The 13,500-nt window shown below is 47.9% G+C and overlaps 1 protein-coding gene and 1 long non-coding RNA gene across 9 annotated transcripts in view; one reads left to right on the forward strand and one right to left on the reverse strand.

Annotated features, from left to right (window-relative positions):
* Positions 1-10,417, reverse strand: part of ZMYND8 (zinc finger MYND-type containing 8) — a 143,492-nt gene extending 133,075 nt beyond the window's left edge. For 7 of the 8 annotated variants that reach the window (XM_025470335.3, XM_025470332.3, XM_025470326.3 and 4 more), the window contains exon 1: positions 10,272-10,411. The gene's annotated coding sequence lies outside the window, so the exon portion shown is untranslated. Of the gene's footprint in view, positions 1-10,271 lie in introns of all 8 variants that reach the window. The other variant, XM_025470320.3, reaches the window with a different exon arrangement.
* Positions 10,418-10,470: 53 nt separating this feature from the next.
* Positions 10,471-13,146, forward strand: LOC125753557 (uncharacterized). The gene is made up of 2 exons (XR_007405667.1): positions 10,471-10,936; positions 11,448-13,146. It is a non-coding gene; the product is annotated as an uncharacterized LOC125753557 (long non-coding RNA).
* The last annotated feature ends 354 nt before the right edge of the window (positions 13,147-13,500 follow it).

Here is a 13,500-nt window from a genome sequence, read left to right on the forward strand (position 1 = left end):
CAAAAAAAAAGATTAATGAATGGCCAGTCCAGGCATCCCCCTTGGGTCAGCAGCACCTTTCATTGTTTCTGAGCTTTTATTGTTCTGAGTTTTTTACAGCACTGCCACTTGTAGAAGACTAATAGTAATGCTAGGAGACTCTGGTCAATAGATATGCAAATTTAGTCCCTGGAATGCAATTGATTATTGCCTCGTGGATATTGGGGAGTTTTGCTAATTTTTGCATCTATTCATAAATTCGGGTCAGTGTTTCTTGTATGAGCATTGCTTTGACTCCATCTTTGAATTAGACAATCGTACACGTACCCTCATTAATAATGAGTGACATAAAATACATAAAACAGGACAGCCTGGGTGGGTCAGCGGTTAGTGCTGCCTTCGGCCCAGGGCATGATCCTGGAGACCAGGGATCGAGTCCCACGTCAGGCTCTCTTCGTGGAGCCTGCTTCTCCCTCTGCCTGTGTCTCTGCCTCTCTCTGTGTCTCTCATGAATAAATAAATAAAAAATCTTGAAAAAAATACATAAACATGTTCATTTTATATTGGTATGCAGGTTAAGACAAATTATTTTGAACAGTAATTTATTTTAGAAGAAAAAGAAGTGGGGTGCAGTGGCTCAGTTAACCGGCTGCCTTCAGCTCAGGTCCTGATTCTGGTGTCCCAGGATCAGAGCCCTGCAATATCAGGCTCCCCACTCAGTAGGGGTCTGGTCTCCCTCTGCCCCTTGCCCTCATGTGGGCTCTCACTCTCTCTCTCTCTCTCCTCCAAATAATTTTTTTTTTTTAAGTCCTCATTCACTTCCAAGAACCAGCTTCAACAGGTTGGTTAGTCTTGGGTCCACTGGTCATTGATGTCATGCTAACATCTGATGCTGGACACCTTGGAGTTTCCAAAACACTGCCCTGCCCAGAGACTTCACTCTAAGTTCTGGAGCCCTTCTTCCACCTGACTGCACACTCCCAGGCATCTGGCTCTTGGTCTGGGCTCCCAAGCCAGCCAGTTGGGGGTGGGGGGTGGGGGAGAGGTCCATTTCAAGCTTCCTCCCTAAGGAACTTGAGCAAGTTATTTCATTTTTGTGTGTGCCTCAATTTCCAAGCCTGTGAAATGGGATTATCATCCTTACATCAGAGACAGTGTGGGGATTATTTACCACAGGCCCAGAGCACCTGCTCAAGAAACATCTATGATTTTTCTTTCCTTGAAACCAACAAGTCTATGTACTACCACAGCAGATAGCAAATCTAAGCATCTAGGTCTGACCTCTTCCATGAACCCCAGATCTCTGCCTCTAACTCCTAGACAAGGATTTTCTCGCTGTTGATCCAGGCAATGTACAAATAGGTAAGAAGCACTTCCTCTACCTCTAAGCGCCAGACTTTTTGTCTGTTGCTCCTGTTTTCAAGGAGCTGCCTGCTAAACAGACAAGATAATGAACAATTAAATGAATACATGAATAAGTTAAAAAAAAAAAAGCCAATTGAGACCAATGGTATGAAGAAAAACAAAACAGGTGACGGTAGAGAGAAGTAACAGGATGGGGGAGGAGGCATCCGCTTCAGACAAGTAAGGGCTCCAGTGAGGCTGTGACAGTTGAGCTGAAGGAGATAAGCGCCTTCTAGGTGGAGGTAATAGCAGGTACAAAGGCCCTGAGGCAAGCCTGAGCTTGGTAAACTTGATGTTTCTGAGACACAAAAAAAAGGCCCAGTGTGGCTGCAGTTAAATGAGATGCAGAGATGTTGAGTGTGGAGGTAAAGTTAGACATGGGCACTATTCCATCTGCAATCCTTACATTACTCAGACTCAAAATATTCCAGAATGTTTTTTACCTTTCCAAACCCCCTGTCTTTACCTTTCCATGCACCTGCCAAACAGAGCGCTTCAAAACAAACGTTGGCTATGATCACTTTTCCTGATGTTCCAAAAAAACCTTCAGCAATTCTCCACTAATCGATGTAACCCTGACGTCCCCCCTGGGCACCCCTTTATCTGACTCCATACCCAACTTTCCCCCTCATCTCCCTTTATTTTTCATTGAAGCTGGAAAGCATGTCCCAAGTAAGACGCACCATGGTTCGTACTCCCCATATCCCTTGCTGGGACAGCAGCCACCTTTCAAATCCCAGATGCCACTTCCTGCCCAGTGTCTTTCCTACTTCCTCACCTGGGCGCCTTCCTGGCTCCTGATCTCTGACACCCTCAGAGCACATACCCCTCCCAGCCTGCAGGGCTTCTCAGGGTAGGGGCTTCTAGGACCCCTCACTAAGCAAAGGACACCCAAATTCCTATTTTTTTAAAAAGATTTTATTCATTTATTCATGAGAGACACACAGAGAGAGAGGCAGAGACACAGGCAGAGAGAGGGAGAAGCAGGCTCCATGTAGGGAGCAGGACGTGGGACTTGATCCCAAGGATCACACTCTGGACCGAAGGTGGTGCTGAACCGCTGAGCCACCGGGCTGCCCCTTGTATATATATATATATATATTTTTTTTTTAAGATTTTATTTATTGACTCATGAGAGACACGGAGAGATAGGCAGAGACATAGGCAGAGGGAGATGCAGGCTCCCTGCAGGGAGCCCAATGTAGGACTCTATCCCAGACCCCGGGATCACAACCTGAGCCAAAGGCAGATGCTCAACCACCAAACCACCCAGGTGCCCTGGGAACCCAAATTCTTGATTCCTTCAACCTAGTCCCTCAGTTCACACCACAGAATCACCACCCCAAACAGCCCTCTCAGTCCCAACCATGGGCTAGCCTGGGCGCGGGGCCCTGAGTGTATTCCAAAGATGGTTCTTCTGCTTGTCATCTGATGCCTTTGATTTGATGGGTGCCACCATCCTGCTCATAGGACTGCTCCTGCCTCTCCCTGGTGGTTCCCTATCCTTCACTGTAGAATTGCCCGGAATTCTTCCCCCGTTCCCAGAAGTGCATGTATGACCTCCTGGGGAATCACACTGTGCAGTCAAGGCTTTGAATCCTGTCCTAACTGGTTTCCTGCCTGAGGATCCGGCTAACAAGACATCACCTGCCTGCTCAAAGCCTTCCATGGGCAGCACCTCATGATAGAGCCAAAAGATGAACACAACCCAATTGTCCATCAACAGATGAATGGATCAACAAATAGATAAGTATTCCACACAGGGGAATATTAATATTATTCAGCCATAGAAAGGAATGAAGTGCTGACACACACAACAAAACAAATACGGACGGAAGTTGAAATCACGATGCTATGCCAAGTAAGCCAGACAACAAAAGCCACAGATTGTAGAATTCCATTTCTATGAAATGTCCAGAATAGGCAAATCCATAAAGATATGGAGACATAGGTAGAAGGTTGTCAGGGGCTGGGGACGGGGTGATGAGGAGTGACAGCTTAACAGGTACTGAGATTCTGGGGCGCTTGGGTGGCTGTTGGTTAAGCAGCTACTTCAGGTCAGGTCATGATCTCAGGGTCCTGGGATCAAGCACCCCTTTGGGCTGCATGTGGCTCCCTGCTCAGTGAGGTGTCTGCTTATCCCTCTGCCCCCCTCCTCTCCGCTGCTCATTTTCTCTCTCTCTCAAACGAATAAATAAAATCTTTCTTAAAAATGCGTACAGAGATTTCCCTTTTGGGGTGATGAAAAGTTCTGGGTCTCAATGGTGGTGGTTGTACAACATTGTGAAAGCACTTACTGCCACTAAACTGTACACCTTAAAGTGGCTAAAGTGGCAAATTTTACATTATTTATATTTTATCACAGCTTTTTAAAAAAAGATTTTATTTATTTATTCATGAGAGACACAGAGAAAAGCAGATTCCCCACAGGGAGCCTGATGCGGGGGGGGGGGGGGGGGGGGCGAGGGGGCTCCTTCGGGACTCCAAGATCATGCCCTGAGGCAGATACTTAATGATTGAGTCACCCAGGTGCCCCACCCCTTTCTCTTTCTTTCTTTTTTTTTTTTTTTTTTTTTATGATAGTCACACAGAGAGAGAGAGAGAGAGAGAGAGGCAAAGACATTGGCAGAGGGAGAAGCAGGCTCCATGCACCAGGAGCCCAACGTGGGATTCAATCCCGGGTCTCCAGGATCGCGCCCTGGGCCAAAGGCAGGCGCCAAACCGCCGCGCCACCCAGGGATCCCTTTCCTTTTCTTTTTTAAGTAAACTCTATCCACAACGTGGGGCTAGAGCTCACAACCCCAAGATGAAGAGTTGCATGCTCCCAGACTGGGCCAGCCAGGTGCTGGCTGGGATAGGGGATACCTTCCCATTTTAAATCACAGCCTTTCAATCCCCTGCTCAAATCTACCCAACGACCTCCTGTGACTTTAGAACGTGAATCTATAAACTCGGTGTTGGGGCCAAATCACCTGCCCACCACCAGTTTCCCCTTGCCCCTCAAGCTAAAAATAGTTTTTCACATTTAAAAATGTTTGAAAAAAGGGATTCCTGGCTGGCTTAGTCGGTAGAGGAAACAACTCTTAATCTCAGGGGGTGGTGAGTTCGAGCCCCACGTTGGTTGTGGAGATTACTCAAAAAATAAAATATTTTTTACTTTATTCATTCATGAGAGACACAGAGAAGCAGAGACACAGGCAGAGGGAGAAGCAGATTCCTCATGGGGGGCCTGATGCCGGGCTCCCTGCCGGGACTCCAGGATCATGCCCTGAGCTGAAAGCAGACGCTTCACTGCTGAGCCACCCAGGCCTCCCTCAAAAAATAAAATCTTTTTTGAAAAAATGATTGAAAAAAATAATAAAAGTTGGTAAGGACACCTGGGTGACTCAGTGTTTGAGAGTCTGCCTTTTGGCTCAGGCCATGATACCAGGGTCCTGGGATGGAGTCCTGCATCAGGGAGCCCGCTTTTCTCCCTCTGCCTGTGTCTCGCCTCTCTCTCTGTGTCTCTCATGAATAAATAAATAATCTTTAAAAAATAAAAAATAAATAAATAAATAAAAAATAAAAATAAATAAATAATCTTTTAAAAAAGAAAAAATAATAAAAGTGATTTGTAGCATGCATAAATTAATGAAATCCAAATGTTTTAGTGTCCCTAAGTAGTCTTACTGGCACACCACTACAGGTGCTCATTTATTGGTTGTCTCAGGCTACACTTGGGCTACAGGGGCAGGGTCAAATAGTTCCAAGTTCCAAGAGAGACCAGAAATGGCCCTCAAAGCCTACAGCATTTACTACGGTCCTTCATAGAAAAACCTTTGCAATTTCCCTTCCAGAAGAAAATGCTGTCTCTGAGCAGGTCCTGAGAGAACCCTCTGTGGGCAGGTCTCTGCTCTCTGATCACATCTCAGGTGACACACACCCCCCTTCTGTGGCCTCCTGCCTCAGGTCTCCCTCCACTTTTCCAGACTTCTTCCCACCTCAGGTTGGGCCATCTCCTCCACCTGGACCACCTTCAATGGCATGGTCGCTCCTCCATATGACTCAAGATCTCACTGCAAACGTCAGCTCTTCCAAGAGGCCTCTCCTGACCACCCATCTGATATGGATTCCTGTCTGTTTTCAGGGACATCACCCTGTTCCTGCTTTCCTAGGACTTAGCACAATACATAATCACCTTATTCCTTTGTTAACTTACTTACTTTATGTCAGTGTACGAAGGCAGGGACTTTGTGTACCCATTCCCGGGTATTCCCTGGGCCAGCACAGGCCTGGGGCATAGTAGCTGCTCTGTATTTGTCTACTGAGTGGCATTTGCATTTTACACAGGGCAGTTTCTATACAAGATCTCCAATAGTTCAACCATGGCCCTACTTTGGTTGTGCTCCTTCTTGCACAACCTCCCAGGTGGAATCGTATGTAGTCACAATTTGTGCATCAATTTAAAAGGTTCAATACCAGTGATTTCTTTTTTTTTTTTAAGATTTTATTTATTTATTCATGAGAGACACAGAGAGAGAGAGGCAGAGACACAGGCAGAGGGAGAAGCAGGCTCCATGCAGGGACCCCAATGTAGGACTCATCCGGGGACTCTAGGATCACGCCCTGAGCCAAAGGCAGATGCTCAACTGCTGAGCCACTGGAGCGTCCCTGAATACCAGTAATTTCACCTAGGGCAATATGCAGAAATATAAATCAACGAAATCTCCCCTTTAACTGTTTACTGCACTCCGGCCACCTTGACCTAGTGTGGGGTCCTCAGAATGTGCCAGTTGTCTCCTACCAAATAGAACCGGCTCCTTACGGGCCCCCTACAGCTCCTTCTGCTTCAGATCCAGGACCCAATGTCACATACTCCAGGAGGCCCCCTGGGATCACGTCAGGAGATCGATCTCATTTTTCCTCCAGCACTTAGCACATTCTAAAACTAGGTGTTGTGTTGGCTTTTCAAGGAAACTTGTCATTTTCGTATACACTGTCGTGCCCCCCGGGTCTAGAGCAAGTCTGGCACTGGGGAGTCTCTCAATGTTTGTTCATTGCTGTGAATGCAATTCCGTGAGCTTCTGTGCATTTTAAATAGTTTGCTTATGACTGGGTACCAAAAGATAACTAACACGCACTTGCTAAGTAACTGGAGTAACTTGTATGGGCTTCAGCCTCCTCCTCCAGCCACCTCTGCCTCCACGGGCCTCCTCATTGTCATGACAACACCATCAGCACCAGCACTAGCATCTCCTCCTTAGAAGAGGGGCTGGTGCTTTGGGGGACTTCCCACACCAGGCATAGTTCTGAGCACGTCTTACGTACTAACTACATCGTCCCAACGGCTCTGTGAACCAGGTCCTATTCCCGCCCTCGTTTTACAGATGAGGAAACCAAAGCATGGAAAGATTAGGTCATCTGCCCATCTGAGAAAGCAAGATATTCACAAGAAAAATGAAGTCCAGGCCCTGTTGGCCTCTGCTATGGGAGAGAGGCCCAAAACAGGCAGGAAACTCCAAAGCGATCGGGAACCGATTCAGCAACAACAAACACCACCACCGCACCAAAGACAGAGACGTCGCAGACGCGGGGCCATCTGAGCCAACCTCAACTCCCAGGAGCTCTTGGGCCACCAAGCTCCCTCCCAAGTATTTCCCGGGCAGTTCTGAAGCCTCAAACCTGGATGTCATCCTTGACCTCTCTGTCTCCCACCTCCCACTCCAGAGCCTTGTGGGGTCTACCTTCGGAGCCTCTTCCACCGCCGACTCCGGCCGCGGAGCTCCATCCTGCAGGGCTGGTGGCCTGCGCCAGAGCCACCGTTATCTGTTATCTGGGCAGGAAGGGAACGGCCTCCCACAGCCCCCAGCTCCAGTCGGATCCCATCCCCCGCCCCGAGCAGCCCGAGGGATCTTTTGAAATTTCAATTTGGGCCCGGACACACCCCCCTCCCTACCCCCCACCTCTAAACCCCTTCAAAGGTTTCCCATTGTTCTCAGGCCAAAGTCTCAAATTCTTAACTGAGCTTCTGCCCGCCTGCAGGATTCCCCCAGGCTGCTGCCTCTCCGGGCTCTGAGCTCCAGCCAGATGCCCGTGTGCTTGGGAGGCTCTGAAGCCAGGCTGCCGGGTTCAAATCCTGGCACTGCCATTCAAGGTGTGACCTTGTGCAGGTAACTTAACCTCTCTGGGCCCGGGCAGCCCGGGTGGCTCAGCGGTTTAGCAGCGCCTTCAGCCCAGGGCGTGATCCTAGAGTCCCAGGATCGAGTCCCGCATCGGGCTCCCCGCATGGTGGAGCCTGTTTCTCCCTCTGCCTGTGTCTCTGCCTCTCTCTCTCTCTCTCTCTCTCTTGTGAATAAATGGGTGAAATCTTTGGGGGGAAAAGAAATCTCTCTGGGCCAATAAAATGTGGATACCACCACATAGTGTCATAGAATTTAGAGAATCATATTAGTTCCCGTAGTAAAAGAGGTTATTTAGCAGTGTTTGGTACCACTGTTGTTCTCAGGTTACTCCTACTCATCCTTCAAAACCCAGTTCAAAATTCATTCCTTCAGGGTAGGCTTTGTGGACTCCCCAACAAATCAGACACACCCACCCTATTATGTCTTGCCCCCATGGTTCTTATGGCAATCATAATTTAATACCTACTACATACTTAACAACTGGGTATAACTTTATCTGATTCCTAATTGAGTGTCTATTTTGTCCAATTCTGTATCTCTCCAGCACATAGCAGGTGCTCAGAAGTAATTTGGTGAATGTTGAACAGGAAATGGCTGAATGAGTCAATTGCAAGGATGCCCAGATCTCTAATTTTCAAGTGAAAGCATTGGGAAAGTCGAGCTTTAATGAGGACACAAGAAGACTGAAGCTTGGTGGGGGTACTGGGTTATATAAGGAGCTACAGTGATGGGCAAGTCAGGTGAAACTGGGCGTGGCCCAGAGGAGCTGCCCCACAGGCCCAGCTCAGCCTAAACTACGGGGCGTACACAGGAGCAGCTCCAACACTAGAGCTGCTGAGGACCTAAGCCCAAAATTCCTAAGCCAAAGCCCACTGGCTGATGTGGTGGGTTACCCTGGGACAGATGGCTGCAGAAACCACCTGGCTTCTGGGCCCTCCCTCCCCTACCTGTTCTCACTGCTCTTACCCACCCCTTTGGCACACCAGCCCCAGGAACGGGCTCACTCTGATGCCTCAGGCCTCCCCCAGCCTGACATCAGAACCTCTTATAGGGTGGCCAAGCTTAGCAAATGAAAATACAGGATGCCCAGTTAAATTTGAATTTCAAATGAACAATTTTCTAGTTTAAGTATATCCTGTGTTGAGACGCCTGGATGGCTCAGTGGTTGAGTGCCTTTGGCTCAGGGTATGATTCCAGAGTCCCAGGATGGAGTCCTGCATCGGGCTCCCTGCATGGAGCCTGCTTCTCCTCCCTCTGCCTATGTTGTCTCTTTCTCTGTGTGTCTCTCATAAATAAATAAATAAAATATATTAAAATATATAAAAATTAAAAATATATATATAAAAATAAAAAACAAGTATATTCTGTGTTTAATCTGGCACCCCTAAACTCTCTGGTCTCATCAAACCCTCATCAAAGCATTTTGTACTCTCAGGTAACTGTCTGCTTTGGAGTCCTGAGCCTCTTGGAAGGGCAACTCAACCCCTCCCATCTGTTTTTGGCTCTGAATAAAGGGAATTCACGGTACTGGCCACTTAGGGTTAGTTAAAGACTCTAGCTCTTACCACCTAGTACAGATGCCATAAAGAGCCACCAGAATGGCCACTCTCCCACTCCATTTTTCTGGACACCATCTCCCGGGGCCCTCACCACAAAGCCTTCTGAGTTATGCAGCAAGGATAGCTGAACCGATTTTACAGAGGAGAAAAACCGAAGACTGTTAAATCAGAGGGAGGGCCAATAAGCAAAATCCCTGGTCTTTAGGATTCTCATGCTGAAACTCTTCTGGACTCTTCGATCAGATGTGACTGAACAGTAAACTGCAAGCTGCCAAAGGGCGGGCACTTGTCTTTGGGTTTAGGGGTGGACCCCCTAGAGCCCAGCACAGTGCCTGGCCCTTAGGAGGCACTGCATAAATATTTATGGAATGAGTGACTAGAACCCACCAGAGTCCCCATGACATAAGAGGGTGAATGGTCTTGTGTGCTCTCCCTGTCTCCCTCTTACTCCCTCCTTGTTCTGGGTCTTGAACTCAGGTCTGCCTTCCAGAGCTTTCTCCATAGCACCAACTATGGGGGGGTGGGAGGGGAAGTGCAGGAGAGGGGATGGTTAAGCTTAAAAGGGTTTTGGGCTTTTCTTCCGAAATGAAGCAAAATAACAAAATGTAGCTTTGGAAGGCAAGAAACATGACCGTGGAATGTCAAAGCAGCCATGCTGGTTGTTTTTTTGCTGGGAAGAAGGGATTTTGAGAACTTAATTCAACACAGTTGCTTTCGGTAGTCATTAAACACCTGCCATACCCTCCCATTTGCTGGCAAATCGCCCTGAAACAGTAAGGGAATAAATGACTTCCCAGGAGAAAAGGATTTTCTAGGGTATCTGAGGAGATGTGTTGAATCCATCCCAGAGAACCCTTTGAGAATACGGAGCTATGGGATGGACATGCTGATTAGCTCTTCTGGAGAATAGGCCACCAGGTAAACACAGACATCCACGGTACCTCCTCTTAATTGCATCCACCTAGACCTGAAGTCAGACATGAACATTGGGGTCTGACTCAGGGAATTTTTTTCTGTTTCCCATGGATGTTTTCTGGTCTCGGGGATACAAATGACAGGGCCATGAGGGGTGGTATGCAAATTTAGGGTCTGAGACCCATTTAATCAGGACTCATGGTCTTTATAATGAACCAGAAGTGACTTGGAGGCATTTTCATTGGGTTTTTACCTTTGGGGTGCTTCCTCCCATGACCAATGCCAGCCTGGTCAGGGATCTCATTCTGACCAGCAGATGTTTCTCCAGGGACTTCCCCTAAGGACATGCTCATCTGGAGAGATCCTTCAGCTTCACAGAGAGGCCTTTTCCAGAGATACCCAGCCCCACCCAGCAGTCACCCTCTATGACATCACGCTGCTGGACTGAGCGCTGAGGTTATCAACCATCAGACCACATGCTCCTCTTGATTTTTTTTTAAAGATTTTATTTATTTATTCATGAGAGACACAGAGAAAGAGAGAGGCAGAGATACAGGCAGAGGGAGAAGCAGGCTCCATGCAGGGAGCCTGACATGGGACTTGATCCCAGGACCCCAGGATCACACCCTGAGCCGAAGACAGACGCTAAACCACTGAGCCACCCAGGGATCCCCTATATGCTCCTCTTATATATTGACCTGCTGGCTCTTGGTCTCCCCAGCTAGGCCCTGAGCACCACCAAGACCAGATAGTGTCTGACTAGCTCACTCTGGATCCCCAGCCCCACAGCAGGCACGGAGGCAAAGCCTGGAAAAAGGATGGATAACAGTGATGATCTGACCGCCTGCTAATTATGTGCCAGCTTTTAGATTTTTTTCATCTATTAAGCCACTGAATCCTCACAGCATTGGAAGTCAGGTATCTCTCTCTCTCTCTTTTTTCTTTAATTAATTAATTATTTTTAAATTTTATTTTTATCATTTTTATTTTTTAAATTTATTTTTATTTTTAATTTTTACATTTTTTATTGACTTTTCTTTTTCGATTTTTTTTCAGTGAGGCAGGTATCTTGATTACAATGCTTTGCACTGGCCATTCCCTCTCCTTGCAATGCCCTTCCCTCAGATGTCCCTAGGACTCACCCCCTCTCTTCATTCAGAACTCTGCTCAAATGTCACCAACCCAGGCCTTCCCTTACCCCCTCCCTAAAGCAGCACCCTTCAACCTCATACCCTGCTGTTAGGGGGTTGAACGGTGTGTCCCCCCCCAAATGATATGTTCAACCTCCCACGCCCACCCCAGTAGCTCAGAATGGGGCCTTTTTGAAACAGGATCTTTACAGAGGTAATGAAGTTAAAATGGGGTCATGAGGGTGACCCCGATCCAATAAGACTGGTGTCTTTACATACAAATTTGGACACGGAGACAGGCACAGAAGAGGATGTGAGAAGTACAGGAAGAAGGTCTTGTGAAGACACAGCGTTGGAGTGAGGTGTCTATAAGCCAAGGAGAGTCAAAAGTGCCTATAGACCAGCAGAAGCAAGAAGGAGCCTACAAGTTTTCTCCAGCAGGTTTCAGACTAGCAGGGCCCAGCCCACAGTTTGGTTTCAGACTTCTGGCCTCTAGAACTGAGACACAATAAATAGCGGCTGTTTGTGCCCAGGTTGTGGTACTTGGTTACTATAGTCCTCGGAAAACAGTACACCTGCTTTATTTCTCTTCCTTGCTCTGATCACCACCTGCCCACTGCATGTATTTTATTCATCTATTTACTTCCGGCACCCACATGGGAACGTGAGTCTCTTAAGGCCACGGTCTCATGTTCCTGCAGCTGTTACAAGGCCTGGGGTTTTTTGTTCCTTCAAGAACAGTTTATTGAGTGTCTATTATGTGCCTGGTCCTGCTGTCAGTGCTGGGACACAGCAGGAATGCAATAGACAAAGACAAAGATCCTTGGCTTTTTTTCTTTTTTTAAGATTTTATTTATTTATTCATGAGAGACACAAAGAGAGAGAGGCAGAGACACTGGCAGAGAAAGAAGCAGGCTCCCTGGGGGACCCTGATGTGCAACTCCATCCCAGGACCCCGGATCACTCCCTGAGCCAAAGGCAGATGCTCAACCACTGAGACACCCAGGTGCCCCAGTCCTTGTCTTTTTAAAGCTTCTGGTCTGGGCATGTAGGTGGCTCAGTATGTTGGGCACCTGACTTCGACTTGGGTCATGATCCCAGGGTCCTAGGATGGAGCCTAGCATCAGGCTCCCTGCTCAGTGGGGAGTCTGCTTCTCCCTCTCCCTCTGCCTCAACCCACTGCTTATTCTCTCTCTCCCATGCTCTCTCTCTCAAATACATAAATTAAATCTTTAAAAAATAATAATATATGGTCTATTAAGAAGAGACATAATAAACAAAAAAAAAATGGTGATGAGGGCTATGGAGAAAAATACAGCAGGAAGGGAGGTAGGGAGTTGAGGTGGGCAGCAGTGATAATCAGGGTGGACAGAGCCCACAGTAGGGCGGTGACCCTTGAGTCAAGACCTGAAGAAAGTTAGGGAGAAGGCATGGGGTATCTGGGTGCATTGCAGGTAAGCCAGTGGTTCCCAGCCAGGGTAACTTTGCCCCCCAGAGGATATTTGGCAATTTCTGGAGACAGGGAGGTACTAGAGCTGGTAATGGGGAATGGCCAGGAATGTTCATGCTGACCATCACGCAGTGCACAGGACAGCCCCAAACATGCTCAGCACAAGGCCAAGAAGTGAGAAGGTGAGAAGCATGTCCTGAGAGTCTGTAGGTGCAGGTGCAGGTACACAGGTGCTGGGTGCTGCAAGGAGCTCGCTGTGCTGGAAGTTTCTGTTCTGTGGAAAGAAATAGCAGTGGAGGAAGTCAGAGGGTACCCAGGAAGGGCGGGGCCTGTGGGCCTTTTTAAAATAGGATCATTGGGACACTTGGGTGGCTCAGCAGTTGAGTGTCTGCCTTTGGCCCAGGGCATGATCCCGGGGTCATGGGATCGAATCCCACATCAGGCTCCCTGCCTGGAGCCTGCTTCTCCTTCTGCTTATGTCTCTGCCTCTCTCTCTCTCTCTGTGTGTGTGTCTCTGATGAATAAATAAATAAAATCTTAAAATAGGATCACTGTTTTAAGGAGGTCGGTTTTTATTCCACATAAGACAGGAAATCACTGGCAGCTTTTGAGCAGAGAAGAGAGACAGACTGACATGTTCTAAATGGTTAACTCGGCAGTGGGGTTGGAAACAGACTGTCTGAGGGGGCAAGCGCAAAGGAGGGAGCCCAGTGAGGAGGCTGTTGGAATATTCTAGGCCTGAGGTGAAGGTGGCTCAGAGGGGGTGGAGACTGTGAGGTGGAGAGAAGGGGAAAGAATCCAGATCTACTTGTAAAGTTCAGCTAACAGGGTGGGAGAGGCGTGGGTGGCTTCAGGGGTTTTTGGGCAGAGCAGCCAGTAGGACAGAGGTAGAGCCAGCAGGA

The sequence above is a fragment of the Canis lupus genome, chromosome 24, assembly GCF_003254725.2.
Source record: "Canis lupus dingo isolate Sandy chromosome 24, ASM325472v2, whole genome shotgun sequence".
Lineage (NCBI taxonomy): Eukaryota > Metazoa > Chordata > Mammalia > Carnivora > Canidae > Canis > Canis lupus.